Here is a 21,121-nt window from a genome sequence, read left to right as displayed (position 1 = left end):
AAATAAATGTCCCGTCTCATCTTCCAAAACGTTTCATCTATTCCCCTATGATTACCTGAGGTGTGATACCTTTCTATTTCTTCTCTTTGTTCACTAATATCTGTTATTTCCCGCATGAAGGTAAGACATCGTACTGCTTTATACAGTTTGCTCCTGCAAAAATAACTCTGAAACGCTTCTTCTACCTTTTTAAAAACTTCATCTGACGTGTATATCGCACACAACCTGTATGGTTTAAGCACCTCCCTAAGAATTTTTGCAATTTCCTCTTTTGTGAACTCCTTTTCTGTTATCGTCCTTCTTGTCTTGTTCTTAAAAGGTGTCACCACTGTTCTGCTTGGTGTCGACCCAACCTCAAATATTAACTGGATATTAAAGTCATTCAGTGGCTTTTCTGCCACATGAATGCAACTTAATTCCAGTTCACTTGTATGGGCCGCACAAGTAGCCTGAGTTGACTCTAGTTCACTGTTGTGAACTTGTAGTTCAATTCTGCTCAAGGCGTCTGCCACGACGTGACCCCTTTTTGTAGGTCACCTCGTAGTCATATTCCAACAGTTGCAGCGTCCACCTCACCAACTTGGAATTTGGTTCTTTAAATCCCATGAGCCAAGTTAGTGGGCGATGATCTGTGACTATTGTGAATTTGTGACCAAACAAGTACGGTCTGAAGTGTTTTATGCCCCAAACTATGGCAAGCATTTCCTTTTCTACTGTGGAATAATTTACTTCAGCCTCATTTAACGTTCTGCTTGCAAATGCGATTGGTCGATCACCTCCCATTGCTCCTTGTGATAACACTGCACCAATAGCAAAATTGCTAGCATCTGTGGTCAAAATGAAAGGTTTTGTAAAATCTGGATATCTCAACAATGGATCATTGCATAACAACGTCTTGCAATATTCAAAAGTTTTTGTATACTCCTCATCTATGATTATCTGTTGTTTTCCTTTTAGTCTCTTAGTTAATGGTTTCGTTATTTTTGCAAAATCTTTTATGAATTTCCTGTAATAGCCAATAAGTCCAAGAAATGACTTTATTTCCTTTGGTGTTTTGGGCAAAGGAAAAGGCTTCAATCTTCTTTGGGTTTGGTCTGACTCCTTCTTGTGTCACTACATGCCCTAAATACTCTATCTCCTTCTTTAAAAATTCTGATTTGTCTGTTTGAAGTTTAAAATTTGCTCCACTTATCCTTTTAAAAACTGTCCTCAAATCTTGCATGTGACTTTGTAGGGACGGGGAATACACAATTATGTCATCCATGTAGACTAGACAAATCTTGCCCACCAACTCTCCCATCAGGTTATTCATCACTCTTTGAAATGTCGCTGGAGCATTTGCCAGTCCAAATGGCATCCTTACATATTCAAAATGCTCGTTATCCGTTGTAAATGCTGTTTTTGGAATGTCCTGTTTTTCCATTTCAATCTGATGGTATCCGCTAGCCAAATCTAATACCGAGAAATACATGGCTTTTCCCAGTTTATCGAGTACTTCGCCAATTACTGGCATCGGATACCTATCCTTCACTGTCTTCTCATTCAACTTCCTAAAATCTACCACCAATCTCCACTTTTGTTTTCCTGACAGGTCCATCTTCTTTGGTACTAACCAAACTGGTGCACTCCAAGGTGAGTGACTGTGCCTAATAACTTCCTGTTCTAACAATTCCTGTATCTGATTCTTCATTTCTTCTCTTTGTTTAAATCCATATCTATATGGCTTTTTATAGATAGGAATATCGTCCGTTGTTGGAATTGAGTGAGTTACCGCATTGGTAAATGTCAGTTGATTTCCCTTTGTGTGAAAAATACTTGGAAATTCCGAACACAGTTTTTTTAAGGCTTGCCGCCTCTTCTGTATTTAGATGGGACATATCCAATTTTGCATGGCTTGCATCACCCCCAGCTAATTCCGTTGTGTTCATTTCCCTGCATACATACTCCTGTTTAAATGGTCTTAGCATTTCGATTTCTACATAATCTTTGGAATCATATGCAGTGACAGCCAACGGCTTTTCTAGGTATAATTTCTTTTCTTTTCCTGTGAAATTGACAACTTCTAGGTCGGCCTGTCCCTTCTTTGCATAATAAATTCCACCGGTTATTTCTAACCCTTCTTCCACTAGTGTCGTTTGTATCAAAAATGAACCATTGTTTACTGAAACTGGTAAGGTGACAATTGTTTTAGTCGCCTCCTCCAGGATATGTATGTCAGTGGTCCTATTGGGCTTCAAATGGACTTTAACTGTCCCTGTCTTGGTTCTTAATACGAGATTTTCTAAATCTAAACTTGCACCTAACTTAATTAATATGTCCATTCCCAATAATCCATCAAACCAGGAATGAAAATGGAATTAAAAGAAATCAAACGATTCCCCTTTTGCAATTTCCTGCAGCTCGACATCTTTTTATAACTGTTTATTTTATGACTCCCTATTGGAGTTTTAACTACAAGGTTTTCTTTCAATTTTTGCTGTTGATCTTTACTAACCATTGCGGGATTTAAATACGAATTTGTAGCTCCCGAATCTATTAATAATTTTAGTTCTTTTTCGTTATTTACTTTAACTACCACGTATGGTAATGTCGCCTGATGGGTATTCTTCCTTATATACCCTGTCTGTTTTTTGAGGCATTCTGGCAAAAATTTCCCTCGTCCTCAATGTTATTCAACTCCTGCTCCTCTTCTCTTTCTACTGTATTTAATTGCCCTGACTGCCATCGTTTGGCACCTCTAGGCCCAGTTGATGAGCATTCTGCAATTTCTTGTTTTGGCATTATTGCCTTTTTATTATACCCTGAAGAGTTAGAGGTCGACTGATTGTCATATCCTCTATTCCTAATTCCTTCCTTATTCCACCTGGGGTTCCTATTATATCCTCCTTGTTGCCTATATCCTTCATTATCTCTGTTAAAGTTGTTATTGTATCCTCTGTTTCTATTATACCCAAAGTTCTGCCTGTTATAACCCCCTGCCATACTAAAATTATTGCTCCTGGGTACCTCTTTAGACCGGTAATAAATGTCTCTCTCCTTAACCGCTATCTCGTATGATTCCAAGAGCGTCTTCGGAACTCTTCCCCTCACGGCACTACCTAAATTGCCTTTAAGACCTGTTACGAACGCCTCCAGACACGTTTCCTCATATAACTTTTTCTTCGCCTGAAATTCGATGGGGTTCGTATCTGTCCTGTCTATAACATTACACAATGCCTTATGTACATCAGATACCTCTGAGTAAAATAATTCTACTGTTAGTTTTTTATTTTCCAACTGGTTTAATTCCCTCAGTAAATCAGGTTCTGACCTCTTGTCTGCAAAATGGGCTATCAAAATTCTTTTAATTACATCCCAATTTAATCCACAATTTAATTTTACCAAAATGTCATCGGCCTTTCCTTGGATTTTATTCCTTATTTGCCTAAGGATCATTAGTCCCATAGGTGTTTGATCCATCCCTCTAATCATTAAAAGGATCTCCTCTGCGTTTAAGATGAACTCGTTTATCCTTTCTTTTTCCCCCATAAAAACATGCATCGACCGGATCACGTCGGAAATTTTCACAGTACCTAACATCTCAAATGTTGCCTGTTGCATTCCTAAATTGTCCTGATGCGTCATTGTATTAGCTTCCCTGTTCTGCACTGCTCTAGAAGTTGAGGGCTCAAAATTTAACTGTTCAACTATCGTTGGCAAACTGGTAGCCTTTTTTTATAACTTTACTTCTAGTCAGAGGTCTAAGTGACTCCTTGACTTTGCTAATTTTTGACATTTACAATTCTCTTTTGTTTACTCTTTCAACTATTATTTTTTTTTCTTTGCTTATGCTTATTATATAGTATATGTGTATCTTGATATATATGTATATATTGTATTATGTATTTTCTTAGCTTTTTCCTGATGTGTCTTTAATAATTCCTTTTCCTTAGAAGTGAGGTGTGTGTCGGTGTCTTTTATCTGTAAAATTTTGTTATTATCATTTGTTCAATTGTTTTATTACTAAAAATATTTTTGTACTGTGTTGGAAGTGTTGTGTATGTGTTTCTTTTATTTTTTTTTTAATTTTCTTTTCACCCTTCTATACCCTTGCGCGATGCAGTGGTATCAGGTTCCCTTGTATTTTTGTAACATATATATATATTCTATTATTATTGCATAATCGTCACCCTTGCGCGATGCAGTGGTTTCTGATATGGCAAAATTTCTTCTTGTAGGTGTTATAATTTATTATATTTAACTTTGAGATTCACCAAATACCCTTGCGCGATGCAGTGGTCTTTGGGATTTCCTTGTCTGTTTACTATTTTTTTTTTTTTTTCACGGTGCTGAAGCTAACTGGAAATCCTGCGCGATGCATTCCAGCCACGAGCGGACAGTCACCTGCAATAGATATTTCTTTTATAATCTTTTCCTTTTTTTTTTTTTTTATTTATTGACAGGCAGAGTATCCACCCAGCGACCTGGGTTTCTTTTCCCAAGCTGCATGTTTGATGTTCGCGTCCAACATCGAACTTTCGAACGTCTTACTTGCAACTCAACCCGTCGAACTAAATGGTTCGATGACGTTGCAGGTCGCCAGGTTGCGTCGCACCAGATTCCCAGTCAACACATTATTTGATTTAATTTATTCTTGCCAATGTTCTTTGTTGTTGTTTCATTTTATGCCTTTCAATTTTATCATTATTATATCTGTGCACCCTTTCTTTTTCTATTTACACCACACACCTCACTTCCATCACATCACTATTTTAACTTTCTGTTGTATATAAATTATACAAATAATTGTTTTCATCATTTCGGTCCTTCTCAGTTCTCCGGGTATGTGTGTCCTTTTTTTCTCCTTCCGGCTGATAGGTCCGGCTGCGCCAGTTATAGTATGAAATAGTTAACCGTGATTCTTATTCATCCAATATTCAGTTAAGGTTTATATATAGACAGTTGATGTGTTCGCTTTGGTTGTTCCAAACGGAATAATTTTTTATTGTGGCTTGAGATTCAAATCAAACCTCCGCCAAAGAATTTTATGTGTTTACAATTATGTATGTGTGGGTGAGTAAATGCTAACAAGGTATTTTCTGGAGCTCTGCTGAGTGGGTGTCGTTTAGCAACATCCTGCCTTGTGCTGATTTTGCATTTCTTATGTGCATCTTATGTGGGACAACGAACGGCTAGCTGTCGGTCACTGTCCACTTGGAAGAGGGTAACACGGGGAGGTTTAGGCGGTGGCATAGTCGATGGTACCGGTACGGTAACTAGCGCGTCTGCAAAGCCTCCCTTATCCCTATCAATGCCGAGACGCCTAGGATGGAAGTGGTTTTCAGCGTGGAAGACCAGTTGCGGATCCAAATTTCTACAGGCCAACAGGAATCTCCGTGGTTCTGGGTGCAGACGTCTACCCTAACCTGATCCAGCCTGGGTTATTACCGAGTCCGAGTGGGCGTCTGGTGGCGCAGAACACTGTGCTAGGATGGATGCTATCCGGTACCTGTGCACAATAATACTAGTCATTGAAGACTTCCTTTTGCAATTCGAAGTAAATTGCAAGGCGGGCGGAAAGTCTACGCCTGATCTAGTTTTTAGTATTTTCTCTTTCTCCCAACTGTCGATAGATTTAAGCTTTTCGGTAAGATCAGATCTAGTCTCATTATGGACCATGATCGTCACTTTTTTATATATATGGTTATATACGCATCTTGTACAAGCACACACGCACGAATTTTTTTTGACAAATAAACATCTGGAGAATTATCCGATAATACCTTCATCGCAGTCTTTTTTTTTTTTTTTTGTTCATTTTTTTCACCATCGACGGAAACTATTGCACCAATACATTGCAGGCCAAAACACAATTTACATAACGCCACAGATTAACTTTCAACTTTTAGCACTCTATACCTGGTTGGCCGACTTGATAATTGCAACTTCCTTTTTTATTTCCATTTGGCGGCAGCAGCAAATCAAGCAATTAAATTTGCAGAAACGTCTTCGGCAACTCAAGGAACGGCAGACGAAATATTGGTGAATTTAATTTTTTTTTTTTGCCTAACCGACACGAATAAATTGCTATTGTGTTTTTGGTAATCGCTATAGTTTTTCACCGAAAAAAATTAAAACAACTCGCGAACTCTACTGCGATCACGTCGGGATCATCATGAATATTTAATACTGTTTTGTATTAATAACGCGAAACTTGTGACTGCAGTAGTTCGAGACGGTTTTTTTTTGCGAAACTTGTGAAGAAACTATTTCGAAAGCACGACGACGAAAAGGAGTGGTTACGATGACGTTCGATTGATCACTAACTTTAATATTTCAATAATTTCTCTTAGAATTCGCAAGAGCGAACGGACGAAAGCTTTATTGGCTCCCGCTCTCGCCCTACAACTAGTGATTTCAAATGGTCAACGCCAATTAAAAGGAACGTAATTTTCACAACAAATTCGATAAATTAAAAATAAAAAACTTTGAGGACAACGTATAATTTCCGTTAAGAAAGCCCTAAATACCTTTAAAATGGTAAAAAAAAAAAAAGGAAACGAATCGATCAGAAATTGAACATAATATACCGATGTTTAACCATCAGGACTACGGACGGGCCTTAATTTCAAAGAACAGTTAATAATCTTTGTGTTATTTCAACGGGTTTGTAATTTGTAATTTGACGAAAAAGTTGGAAGCGCACGCACACATATACACATCGAAAAATAGATATATTAATAAAATATATCTCCCTTCTACCGCTCTCTCATTAAACTTCAAACAAAACAAAATATTTTTCTGTATGTATTGCATAATCTTTGCTTTAAAAAAATCAAAAGGTTATGTAAGCTTATCTTTGCATTAACATTATCAAAAGGTTATGGTTTTAAAATTATCTTTTTGTAAGTTTAAATCTTAACTTTTGTCTTAATTAAAAGAGTTATGTAAGGTAGGTATGTATGTTTAAAGCCATATTTAACACGCTTCTCCTTGAAGTTGATAGTTAACATTGTAATTTCGCTATGAAAATATTCGTGAATATTCTAATAATACTTATTTTAATACTTTATCATCTTTGTTTCTTGGTAGTTAATACATCTTGTTCTGTGTTTACAATTACATTTTGGCCATTAAATAATTTTTCGCTTAAAGTTTGTTTAATTTGTTATGTACTGTTATTTAAAAGCTCATTTCCAATTTAATTTATATAACGTTTGCATTATCCGATGGCTTAACTGTATTTTGATTTGAACACTTAAATTTTGAGTTACTCAGCCTTGTGAAATCAGTTACTACTGTTTGGCTATCTCCTAATCCTGACCTTATCTTATCAGTATATCGTTTGATTATTCCCTTGTTCGATAGTATGCAGCAATATGAGCGAGAGCCGGTCTGTTCATTAATAATAGCCGGAATCCTTCTTTGAAACTCAAAGATATTTTACCCTCATTACTTGACTTGTTTTTGTTTTGTTTGCCAAGTATTGAAAATCAATCAAATCTGGTTCGCAAAGAGCGTCCGAGAAAAATTTCAGTTTAAAACATGCTTTAATTTTTGCAAAACTGATTTAAAATCGTAAATGTGTTCCGACATATCTTTACAAGTCACCGTTATATCATCTAATTACAACACAAAAAATGGAATACATCTCAATAAACTTTCCATTGTTTTTTGGAACATAGCAGGTGCAGGGTTAACCCCAAAAGGTACACGTTTCATCTTTAATGGTATATATGTGTTGACCAAGTTCATAAAAGTTGTGATTTTTCATTAAGAATTATTATATGAATTAGACAAATCTAGCTTTGAAAATGATAATCCACCTTGAAGTGAAGCAAAGATTTCGTCAATCAAGGAAGGGAATAATTAAAGTCGGATAAATATTTATTTATCGTAACTTTATAAGATTCTGAGATCCCCACTTGGTTGTAGTATCGGCACATGTTGTGTACACCATTCGCCATCAATTGCAATTAAATTTCTTAAATTACTTTCAATTTTATCTTTCCTTGCTAGTGGGACTGGACGCGGCTTGAAAAATTTTTATTTCACCAAGATTATTCTCAAATAATTCCAAAAATTCGTTTTAATTTTGCTCAGTAATTATACTTGATTGATCAGATAAAAATAATTGAATTTACTCAAAAGTTCGAAACTAAATTCCCTCAAAAAATCACTTCCAAACAAAGGAGTATAGTTGTTATTCGTGACCATTAGTTTGACTTTTTTCTTGGTATATATTGCAAACTGCACGGAGTACCTCAGTCACAAACTACATTAATAGAGACTTCATTCATTCTTATAGACACTGTGTATAGATCAGTTCAGCTGTTTGATTTGTTTTGCGTGACAATGTAAAAATAATATTTGTAAGAATCATCTAAACTAGAAGAATCAGATTTACAGCTTTTCCTATCTTTCCACATATGGAAGCCAAATGTCCAAATTTCCAACAGTATTGGCTCGCTTATATTGGCAGTCATTTATACGGTGATATCGCCATCTGCAGTGTAAGCAAGCTCCAGTTCTACTAAGACGAGAATTCGGTTTCTTTTGTTCCTTGTGGTCATAATTGTAATACTTGTGCTGAGTTAATTTCTTGTTGGACTTATGCTACCTCGAATTCCTATTCTGCATATTGCCCTTAAAATAAATTACTTGTGTTTTGCTGTTAAGTTTATGTCTTATGTGTTTCATTACTTTACGAACGGCATCATCGATTTTTAGTTTTTCAACTTCCTCACAAAGTCGTTCGAAAATGTTGCTGTTGACGCCCATTACAAATCGATCCAAAACAAATGCCGATAAATAATCTCCAAACATAGCGAGTTTTTTTCTCTTGCATGCCATTCTGATACAGTTTACGCTTACCGAAGAATATTGTCGGTGGCTTAACGACAAACTTTATTTCTATCAAAACGTTATGGTTGTAAGGTAGGCATTGGTTTAAGTATAAGAATAATGTAAGGCAATATTGATTGCGCACTAAGTTTAAAACAGTGTGGCTAAAGTTACGGGGAATATAAATATGATAGGACTACCCAACAAAAGAGTTAGGGAAAATAATGTTTCTTATATCGTTAAATATTAAAAGTAAATTTTCTTTTAAAAATAAGTCCAACTGGACTCCACTACTATGGTTTACCCTTACACTTACCTTATTGTATATATTAATGGTTTTATAAGGATTTACAGCTATAAGTATTGAGCCAGTATAAGTCTATGATTTTTTTGGTATAGGAAACCAATCTGAATTGTTTGTCTGCGTTTTAAAGAGAGCTTTTATTAATATTGCCACAAAATTAGAGTTCTAAATTAACGTATACTTTTTAATACTTTATTTTTACATTTAGAGTGTTTACATAAGTTTCAGTACTGTTGAGTCTTGTTTTACGATACCGTGCAATTAAGGATTTTGTTAATTTATTTTCTACCTGCCAGTCTGGGGAAGTCTTTTAGTTCAACATGACCACCACCACATTATTAATCTTTTTCAAGAGGCACTCGTCGTCTGTTCACTTCAAGGTCGGTGTGAGAAGCTTGATTCGGGATATCGGAAGCCTCTCTTACTATCTCTTTAAGAAAATAGAGTCCGGCATCTGTTGGATATGGTACGAATACGACACCAAGAATGATTTTTTATGCTCTTATGCTAAATAATTACATCCATTTTCATTTTGTAGACAAAAAAATCGTCAACATTTTGCTGTACCCATTACTCGTGCGATCAAATGGTGACAAATAAAAATACTTAATATAAGTGTAAAAGTTTATAAAGATATCTTCATAAAACATATTTAAAGTTAATGTTCAAGAACAATACACAATTCTTCAAAATGTAAGAAAATGCAACTGCACTCCCCTAATATGCTTAAGTACTAACTTTAAATTTAAATTAAGTACTAACTTTTGAGTTTTGCGAAACTCAATCGAATTTCATTAAGCTCTGGGGTCAATAAGAAGTAAGTTCTGGTTAACAGATTTCGGTTTCCCCATAGTTCGGAGCGATATATCTAAATTGGGTTAAGGACCGCATTGTACAACAGAACTTTGTACTCGAGTTTATTAACGGGCGTTTATTATCTAGTTTTAAAATTCAATAGATTTCTTTTAGCTTCAATATTCTTACGCCAAGCAGTCTGTCCAGGTGAACTCCAAGGTATGATACTTCAGTTGCTTTTGGAATGTTGATGTGATAGTGAAAAGCAAATAGAAAATTTAGGGTGTGACATGTTTGCACTTTTGCTCGTTTACATGTATAAGCCAATCGGCTAACCATTTTTCCATCAGCGATATGAGCTTATGAGGTCTGCGTTGCTATTGCAGGTCACTTAGATCAGCATCAGCAAACGGTTTAGGGTGCGATCAGAAAGAACGCTATTTTAGGGAACTCCAGCTTCAATTGGACGATATTCAGAAAGATCACCTTTGCATCGTACTGCAAAACTTATTTACTGCAGATATGACGCCAATATTTGATGGGTGTTCTGTGGAAGTAATATTTTAATTTTATGAATTAGGCCGTCCAACCAAACGCTGACGAAAGCCTGGGCGACATACAAAAAACAAAGCGGAGCAATAATATCATCGTGTAAATGCATTTCGTATTTCAGAGGTTATCCGGTTTACTTGTTCAATGGTGCCGTGTTTTTCGCGAAGGTCATATTGGTGCAATGGAATGGCATTATGGGCCTGAAAGTGCGGCTTTATACGATTCTGGAGCTACTTTAAAAATATCTTCGATAGACACGGCAGGAGGCTGATTGGTCTTTAAGACGATGGTTAGGACTTGTCATTTCCGGCTCTGTGGATCATTGTGATGATAGACTTCCTCCATTACTGAGGATAATAACCCAATTTCATCATGCTGTTACATATTATAGTGAGAAAATATACTGAACTGATTATTGTTAAATTAAGAGCTCCAAAAGAAGATTTTGCGTACACATAAACTCCTCTAGCGTTTGCTGCTTTGCAAGCCATTGTGTTTGCTATAGTTACCAACATTGATTTTAACCCAAAAAGCAATTGGGCGCTAATTTCAGGACCTTGGTTCGATGTCTGTTGCTGCGTTATTCTTGCAGTGGCTTGCAAAGGTGTCGGCTTAGGCCCTGAGGCATGTGAGACTGGGCACCCTATGTAGTTAACAGTGTGGTTTTCCCCACAGTTGCTAAATTTTTTGGCAGAAAAGCCCTCCTTATGTACAGGGCAGGCCTTAGTGAAATGTGCATCCCCTCAAGCAATGCAGACGGCGTGCAGGGTGCAGTACGGTCTCGTATGCCCACATTCCTGACAATTCGTGCACTGGACCGTTCCGTTTGTGAGGTTCCTCAATGGTGATTCCGCAGTGCAATAGATATTGAAATTTGTAAATTGGGTGAACTTCATTTTTTTCAAGTGCATATTTTCAGGCTTCAGTTCTACTTTGAACATTGGCTGGGGAATTTTGTTTCTATTTATTATATTAATGGGCAGTTTGACGTCAAAGCCCTTTTTTTTAATTCCCGCTTTTATCTCATCGGTCGAAACTGTTGATGATTCCTTTCATTACCACTTGTAGTCCTTTGCTACTTTTCAGTTGGTAGGTTATTTTTTAAACCAATTCTGCACAATTTGCCTGGCGAAAATATAGGGGTGGCGGCCTTTATCGTCATCGTCGTTTGGCTCACTAAGAATCGAGTACCTATTTTTTGTCAGCGTTTTACTTTGAGTAAGTATTTAAGTAGTTCTGTTTACTTTTGATGCATTATTTTTCTTCTTCGATTGTGGGCTTAGTTTCCTTTTCAACTTCACATAGCGATTGATTCAAGTTTGTAATAACGCTCCGTTTGCCTTTTTATCCATCTTTTGTTTGAGTGGGTTGGAGCTTGTCAGAAAGAACTGACGTTACCGGACGCGGTGTTATTGCAGTTGACGTGGTTGCATTGGGCACTCCATGGCTCATTTTGTATTTTGCCGCTTGAGCATAATAATGCTGGAGAGAGTGATTTAGCACGCTCCGTGTCCGCTTTCAGTGTTGCAGATTTTTTGGTGCTTGTAACTCATTCGCTTTTATAGAGAAGTAAGCGTTATTTCTGATTGACGAGAACCGACGTTCGTCTTGTTGCTGAGCGTTGCTCATTTTTTTAACTTTGTTTTTAGAGCTTGCGCGTCGTCTCTTTTTTTACACTATCATTTAACTATTTTTTTATTGAAAAATTTGAAAGTTATCATGGGCGACACGTGCATACGTACTCTAAGCGTCTTTCGCGAATTAAATTTCGGTTATTTTGGTTATATTTTTAATCACACGGCGGAGCGTTACAAAATAGTCCGATGTTATTGATTGTTTTAAGTTAATCCAACGAAAGATGACGGCAGCAAATCTGACAGGAAAAAAGCCCGTTTAGTAGCGAAGGGCTACGCACAGAAGCCAGGATAGGATTTTTTTTTGAGACCTATTCACCTGTGGGTTTACGTCAGCCCGACTTTTGGCAGAACTCTCTGCAGAGTATAACATGGAGATTCATCAAATGGACGTAGTTACGGCGTATCTGAATGGTGAGCTTGAAGAAAAAGTATTCATGGAAATCCCAGACGATTGTATGGACTCCGTCAATCAGGACTACGTTGGTAGCAAGCAGTCTAGCTCACAGCAAACTTAAAAGAAATCGATCTTCACCTGACCAAACAAGACAAATGCTTGTTTGAAAAATGAGAGAAAGGAAAACTTTTGCTGGTTAAGATTTACGTTGTTGATTTGTTTTTGCCATCAAATCATCCAGAATGGCTGTTCCTACATAGGAACATTTATCGAAAGCATTTTAAATGAAGCACTCAAGACGTGCCTGGGCATGTCATTGAAGCAAAATGTCAAACAACATTCCGTTTTTTTGTCTCAAGAGAAGTATATCGATTTAATGTCAGACTACAAGCCGGTAGGAATATCGTTCGAGTTCAAGTCAACGCTAAAACGACCACCTGAGCCAAACGAGAGCGAGATGAAAAGGTATCCATATCAAAGTGTAATTGGTCTCAACGCGACCAGACATCCCAATTGCCGTGAATTACATGAGCCAATTTAATTTCAATTACACCGTCGAGCACTGGAAGGCATCAAAACGTATCCTCCGTTATTTGAGTGGAACGAAGACTCTTGGACTCTTCTGAAGAGCTATACGGCGTGGTAGATGCAGACTGGGGATCCATTTTATCCGATCGTATTTCGTACTCCGGGCAAGCAATTATATTGGCAGGTGCGGCCATAAGCTGGGAGGCGAGAAAACAGCGAACAGTTGCTTTGTCAAGTACAGAGTCGGAGTTAGATGCAGACAAGGAGACGCTGTATCTTAAAGCTTTACTTAACCGGATTGCGAATCAGTACGGCTCTTCAATAACAACCTAAGTGCCCAACAACTGGTTAAATGATTCGGATTTCATCCACGTACCAAGCATATTGACGTACGACACCACTTTATCCAGGAGAAACATAGAAGTGACATTATTATTATTTTTACTAAGGGATTAAACAAAACTAAACACAACGAATGTATAGCTTCCCTTGGCGTGATTTATTAGATTTGCGACTTTTGAGGAGGTATGTTCAAACTTGATGTACACCTCAGTTCTGTTCAAAGTAACATTCAGGCAACTCTATCTTTAGAACATCTGGCCACTGGGTTTTAGTTTTCACCACATCTTAGTATTCTCAATCATACTTACACTTTGTCATTCTCCCACTTAAAGTAACAGGTAAAAGAAGTCGGCAAAGAGTATATTAAAAGTATTATTACCACAACGCATTCTTGGGCTTATATTTCTGGTCACCTGCATCTGCTTTGTTAGTCAAATCCCAACATATATTTATAAATCAAAAGAAAGTTTAAATGCAGAATGGGCTGTCCGACCTCAGGTTAATAACGTAACCGCTATTCCCGAAGGAGCAACAGCTATTGCAATTTTTTTTTTAATTTTCCCCTACCTTTGCCAATAGCAATTAAAAAAAAATCGAGAAAAACCAGTAGCGTCTAAAAATAAATATCACTGTTTGAGCTTCAACGCGTTTATGAGACTGCTGCACTCTTCTGGTAACAGCAAAATAAATCAACTTAGGCTTCCTTTTAGGATCATTGGGCAAGCAGGTTGGCTTGCCGTCCTTTGGAGTTGATTAGTCCGAATTCCCAGTGTGTGTGTTTTGCATTATAGTCACCAGCTGATATAAATCGGTCATCTAACAGGTCAAATATTTTAAAAAAGCTGCTACGGAAGTGGAGAAGCGTGGTGGACAGTATACAGCGGTCGATTTTTATTGATGTTGGTTTTATATAGGCTGTAGCAAACGATGGCAATTGTTAATGCCTGATGCTATTCTTAATCAGAATACCAGAACATGTATCAGGATGGTTTGTTGGATAAAATTTATAGCCATTAAGTTAAAAACAGTTTTCGTTCGATAGGTAAGTCTCTGATATAAGCTTGGCGTCAATGTCGTGTTGACTTAGGAACTTCAAAAGCTAATTATTGTGCTGTGAAATACGCAACCATCTTAATAGATTAAGAGCTCAAGGAACAAATTTTGAGTGCGCATTAGCTCTAGTGTCGATTGCTATATTGCTCCCATTGTGCTTGGTATAGTTACCAGCATTGATTCAAATCAATTGGGAAAATTTCTGGCAGAAAACTCTTCATTCTTTGCAGGGCAGACCTCAGTGGAATGTGCATCCCCACAGGCAAGGCAGACTGCGCGCAGAGTGCAATAGGTTTTTGTGTGTCCATATTTCTGGAAATTCATGCATTGGACGGTTCCATTCCGTTTGTACGGTACCTCAACGGTGATTCTACAAAGCAGTAGATATTGCAGCTTGTAGATTGAGTAAACTTCATTTATTTTAAAGGCATACGTTCGGGCGACAGGCCCACCTTCAACATTGGTTGGGGAATTTTATTTATAGTTGTTATGTCCATTACACATTACAGCTCTTTTCATTAAGCCCAGCTAATAACTCGTCGATAGGGTTGATTCGATTCCTTTATAAGCCACTTGCTACTTTTAAGTGGTTAGGTGTTTTTTTGTCCGGTGTCGAGGTACTTCTGTATTGATCAATAATGTTGTTCGTCATATACTTGTATTTTTGTCTCATTTATGTTTATTTTTTTTATAGAATGAAAACCGAATTTATTTGCGCCTATTTGGTCTGTTATTTTTTCGCCAATTCAGCACAATTTTCGTGACGAACATAAATAGGTGGCGGCCTTAGTGGCTTAGATATAGGCGTTTCAGCCGTATCATCATCTGCGTTTGGGTTACTTAGAATCAAGAATCTAATTTTAGTCAGCGCATTGTTAGGCACTATGGTTTCAGTTGTTTTGTTTAAATTGGGTGCGTTTGTTTTTCTTTTTAATTGTAGGCTTAATTTTCTTTTTAGTTGCACATAGCGACCGATTCCAGTTTTTAGTAACGCTTCAATAGCATTTTACGTGTTTTTTGGGGGTAGGGGGGAGCTTGGCCAAAAACTGACAATATCGGGCGCAGAGTAGCTGCAGTTGATGTGGTAGTTGTAATATTTGTGGTCGTTGTTAAAGTCGAAGTCACAAGTTTAAGCAAGGACAATTTGCTGGTCTTTGTTGTTATGTTGTTGCAGTTCAGTGTTGGTACTGATAACTCTTTCTCAAAAGCGCAAAAGTTCGTCTTGTTCTTATTTGTTTTTTTCTAGGGCTTGCGCATCTACACTTTGTCGTTTTTTTATATTTTAGCGATTATACTAGTATTAATAACACTATTTTATAATTATCATGAGAAACACCAACATACTACACTTTTCGCAAATTTAATTTGGATTATTTTTAATATAATTATAATCACACGGCGAAGCTATATAAAAATACGTCTGATGTCGCTGAAAGTTACCAGCAAACTACAAGTTCTGACTCCAGAACATTTTTTTCTACATTATTGTTAAAGATGACAGGACAGAATTGGACAACGGATTAAGAGCTATGTCCTGTAACTGAGCTAAACTCAGGCGTCGATGGTGGAGTACGAGTTGCAACACCCAGTCGTCGATGGTGGAGTACGAGTTGCAACATTAAAAATACTAAAATGTCCAAGATGTGCCGATTACCCCAAAAACTTTAAGGAATTTACCACTACCTTAAGGGCAGACAGCAACACACGCACATTGATGTCCTAGATATACCACAAATAGCACGTCATTCGTCTGACGTATGATGATTAACAATAAACACGGCTTTGTTCTTGAATGTTCAATACAAGACAGACTATATTTAAAAGAATATTTAAAATAACAAAAGGGCTAATATCTAAGTCAGGCTTGCTGAAACTCTGCTTATGTCTGAGAAAACACCATTACAAATAAAACCCAAATACATTTTATTCATTTCAAGTTAAACTTGCAAAAAATTATAGTAACAATTTTAATGGGGAAAATTTTAAATTGTTTTTTTTTCGGCTTGACACTTAGCCGTTAGTTATAGACTTACTATTAATTTATAAACAATTGTTCTCATTTATTAATTAATATTATTTTAAAAGAATCCTTCCATTATTTGAGCTCTATATTTTAGTGCAGCGGTTAGGAAATAAACAAGTTTTCCCTTATTTGTTACGATTATAAGGTCTATCTTCAGTAATGCAATCAAAATGTTTTATTATGTGTTGTATCCTCCCTTACTCTCATGTTGCAAAGTATGCATTGATCATCTTGAATATGGGATAGGTAACAAGAGGTGGCATTTCAGATCTCGCCCGAAAAAGAAGGCTTATTTTGTATATCGAGTTGTCTTCCTTAAAATAATTTGTGTTTCCCACATTGTAATCCAGCACTTTTACAGCATTTTGGACTTACTTCTTCGAGCTTCTGTCTCTCTAAACGCACAATAAATCTTTCAAAGAGTACAAAGATATCATCTTCATAAACGTATACTACAAAGTTCTTAAAAATAAGGTTTTCTCTCAATCTCGCTATATTATACCTTAGAATTTTAATATTTATAAACGCTTGCAAAAACGTTTTTGACCCTCTGCTCTTATTTTTCGAAATCAATTCCTATGTTGAATTTGTCTTTAACAAAAAAGGAAGCAAACTTCGGCAAGCCGAAGTTCATATACCCTTGAGCTGTTTCAACAACTAAATACTCTTGAAAACGTTAAAATTATGATTTACTTGCGTGTATGTTTAAAAACATTGAAGCTATCATGATTTGCAGCTTAATTATTCGATAGTTCCTATGGCAGCAATACGATTGTTCCTATGGGAGCTATATGCTATAGTCGTTCGATTTTGATGAAATTTAAACCGTAATTCTAAAATATTTATCCATTACTACTTCTCGAAGAACTAAAAAACAAGAAAGAAAGCAAACTTCGGCAAGCCGAAGTTCATATACCCTTGCAGCTATTGCAAGAACTAAATATTTTTGAAAACATTAAAATTATGATTTACTTGCGTGTATGTTTAAAAACATTGAAGCTTTCATGATTTGCAGCTTAATTATTCGATAGTTCCTATGGCAGCTATACGATTGTTCCTATGGGAGCTATATGCTATAGTCGTTCGATTTTGATGAAATTTAAACCGTAATTCTAAAATATTTATCCATTACTACTTCTCGAAGAACTAAAAAAAAATTAAAAAACAAGAGAGAAAGCAAACTTCGGCAAGCCGAAGTTCATATACCCTTACAGCTATTGCAAGAACTAAATATTTTTGAAAACATTAAAATTATGATTTACTTGCGTACATGCTTAAAAACATTGAAGCTATGATGATTTGCAGCTCAATTATTAGATAGTTATTTTATATATTATTGATTATTTCTATGGGAGCTATATGATATAGTCGTCCGATTTTGATGAAATTTAAACCATAATTCTGAAATATTTAACCATTACTATATGTCGAAGAACTAAAAAAAATTAAGAAACAGCAAAGTTATAATTTTTTTAACTTATTTTTCCGATTGTTCCTATGGGAGCAATATGCTAAGTCGTCCGATCCGGCTCGTTCCGACTTATATACTACATGCAATAGAAAGACAACTTTTGGGAAAGTTTCATGCAGATTGCTTTAAAACTGAGAGACTAATTTGCATATAAACGGACGGACAGACGGACGGACAGACAGACATGGCTAGATCGACTCGTCTAGTGATGCTGATCAAGAATATATATACTTTATAGGGTCGAAGATGTCTCCTTCACTGCGTTGCAAACTTCTGACTGAAATTATAATACCCTCTGCAAGGGTATAAAAAACTAAAGTTATAATTTTTTTTTATTTTGTTTTCCCGATTGTTCCTATGGGAGCTATATGCTATATACGTCCGATCGGCTTCGATTCGACTTATATACTACCTGCAATAGAAAGACAACTTTTGGGAAAGTTTCATTCAGGTAGATTTAAAACTGAGAGACTAGTTTGCGTAGAAACGGACGGACAGACGGACATGGCTAGATCAACTCGCCTAGTGATGCTGATCAAGAATATATATACTTTATAGGGTCAGAGATGTCTCCTTCACTGCGTTGCAAACTTCTGACTGAAATTATAATACCCTCTGCAAGGGTATAAAAATATGTTTAAGAAGTTGCTAGGTCGACTTATTTTCGCCCATCCTGATCCAGTAAAATCAGTTTTGATCTATTACCATCCTGTCGTCCCGCTCCAATAACTATTTTATCGTATTTAAAGATATTAGCTCCTTTCCTAGGGTGAGCATCAATGGATTTTGTAGCTGTCTACTCGTCTATAGACTTGTACGTGTGATTCACTTTACAAAATATTCCGGGGCTTTTCAATTGTATACAATTTGCGAAGTTTCTTTTGCCCACCGACTTCAGATCGTATATTCCGTCGCACACCTTATAGGGACACAGGCACTATTTCAGGATTATGTGCACAGCATTAACACACTTTGAAGCTCTTACGAATGCGTCCGCTTGCTTAGGATTATTTAAATTATTTAAAATAAAATAAACAATAAATTAAAAAAAATTATAAAAAAGTTAAAATAATAATAAAAATAAGTAAGAAAATAAAAAATAAAACCATAAAGAACATTTTATGCGAAAAAGAAATGCTGTTGCTGCGAGGACAGAATAACTTTCTGGAAGTACAAGGCTTTCGGCAATCCAACAACAAAATTCCTTCGGATTAGCGATCTAAGCATTGAATCCTATGCAACTGTTGATGTTCTGCTCGGTGACAGTGTCAGCGAATGAAGAGAATGAAGGCACGCAAGTTTGTTCTTGCAATTGGCCCTCTCTATGCTGCGAGCAACGAAATTATATGACTTTGCTCTTTCTATATCAATGAGGAGGTCCTAATGGTCCTGTAGTTCCAGGTAAAACTGGTCGCTGATTTTTAAATCAAAATCGTAAGCATTATGATCATTAGCCGTTTTGCGTTTTTCCTTTTCATTTTCGAGCATATGTCTTGCTCGAATGTAGGCTTAGGCCTTAGCGTAATCGTCTGAAGTTTCTTGCCAAACACTGTCTCATTGCACAAATAAATATGCGTGACTAATGGAATAAAAATGTCGTATCGAAACAGTATGTAAAATACTTTAACCATATGTCCGAATATATTCATTAAATGTTCTGTGACTGCGATTAATAGTCCCTAAGTTTTAATGTCGGTGTGCAGTTGATGATATATTATTTATTTTCATATATTTGCATTAGTCTTGTATTATACGTTTCTTTACTCTGTTTACCAATGTTTGTTAAAATAGTTTTCATTGGCCGTGTTCGGAGCTGCAGCTGATAAACACCTCTTATAAATAGAGCGAATTCTCACTAAAAATTAAATGCTAAAAATTCTATTCTATCGTAGAAGCTTCTGAGCGACAAGAAAAACTCACGGTAAACCACAAAATATAATAAACTAAAATAAACAATTTGAACTTAACTATCGTGTATTAATTATTAATTAATTGTTGTCAAAAAAGCTCGGCATTTTGGTGACCACGATGTGATCGTCGTGAAACTTTGTGGCATTTTGAAAAATAAATCAGCGTACATAGTGAAAACATAGTTAATAAACAAAAGTCAGCCGTCGCTCATATAATTTACATAAATTATAACCTAGCAGCTTTCGCTAGTTCCGTTATTTACTTGGCATTCCTTTTTGACCTTTCTAGAAGTCAACCTGTTCAGTGGAAAGAGCCGTTGCAGCTGGCAATGTTCCTGTTGAAAAGGGAATAGGTATCGCAAGTGTTTTAAAATAATAAACAAATCGGTAAATTGAAAACTGCCAGTCGTACACCAGTGAACATAAAAATAGTTCAATATTGATTTTGTTATTTTTTTTAAATTCAATTTAAAATTTATAAATTAAAATAAAGGGGTGATGACAGCAATGCAAGTGAGGCCGGCTCATTTGGTATAACCCCAGTACCGCCAGCAGCGCATAGACAAATCCCCGGAGATTTTTTTGACAACTCTCAGCCATCTACAGCGGAATTTCTTAATCTCAAGACCAGTGCTAGCTTTAATAGACTATACTTGCAGGTTGACATAGGGCAGCTTCGATCGATGGTTGAGTATGATTTAAAGGTTCATCTGGAATCTCTCAACAAATTTGAGTCTAGTTTTGGCATCGCCCAATCTAGCTTGGAAGAGCAGAATTTTTAATTCTATCGGAAACGAATTGTCGTAAACGAATTGTCTTGAATAAAGTCTACTTAATCTTGGAGCTACTCTTCAAAGGGAGCTCGGCAAGCAAACGCAATCCCAGCATTGTTGGGAGCCATTAGATCCCGCTTGACTCAACTGGACCTTCTTAGATTCAACGGGGCTTACACTGATTGGGCCAGTTTTACCTCCATGTTTATATCGATCATAGAAAAAGAGGCAGAATTGACTTCATTCGGAAAGTTGCAGCAATTGCGCTCATGTTTATCAGGTATTGCCTTGGAGACCGTAAGTTTATTGGAAATTAATGACGCTCGTTGCATTGGATATTTTTAAAAATCGATTTGATAATAAACGTCTTATTCTAGTGGAGTCTTCGGTTGCGAAGTTGCGGGCTTACACGGATCAGATAACCTCACATCTTCGAGCAATGGATTTCCTTGCCACTAAGCAAGAAATTCCTGAATGTGTTTTGGTCCACGCCAGACTTCAGAGGCTTGACAAGAA

Source organism: Drosophila gunungcola, unplaced genomic scaffold (genome assembly GCF_025200985.1).
Source record: "Drosophila gunungcola strain Sukarami unplaced genomic scaffold, Dgunungcola_SK_2 000022F, whole genome shotgun sequence".
NCBI classification, from domain to species: domain Eukaryota; kingdom Metazoa; phylum Arthropoda; class Insecta; order Diptera; family Drosophilidae; genus Drosophila; species Drosophila gunungcola.
Note: the sequence above shows the minus strand (reverse complement) of the source record.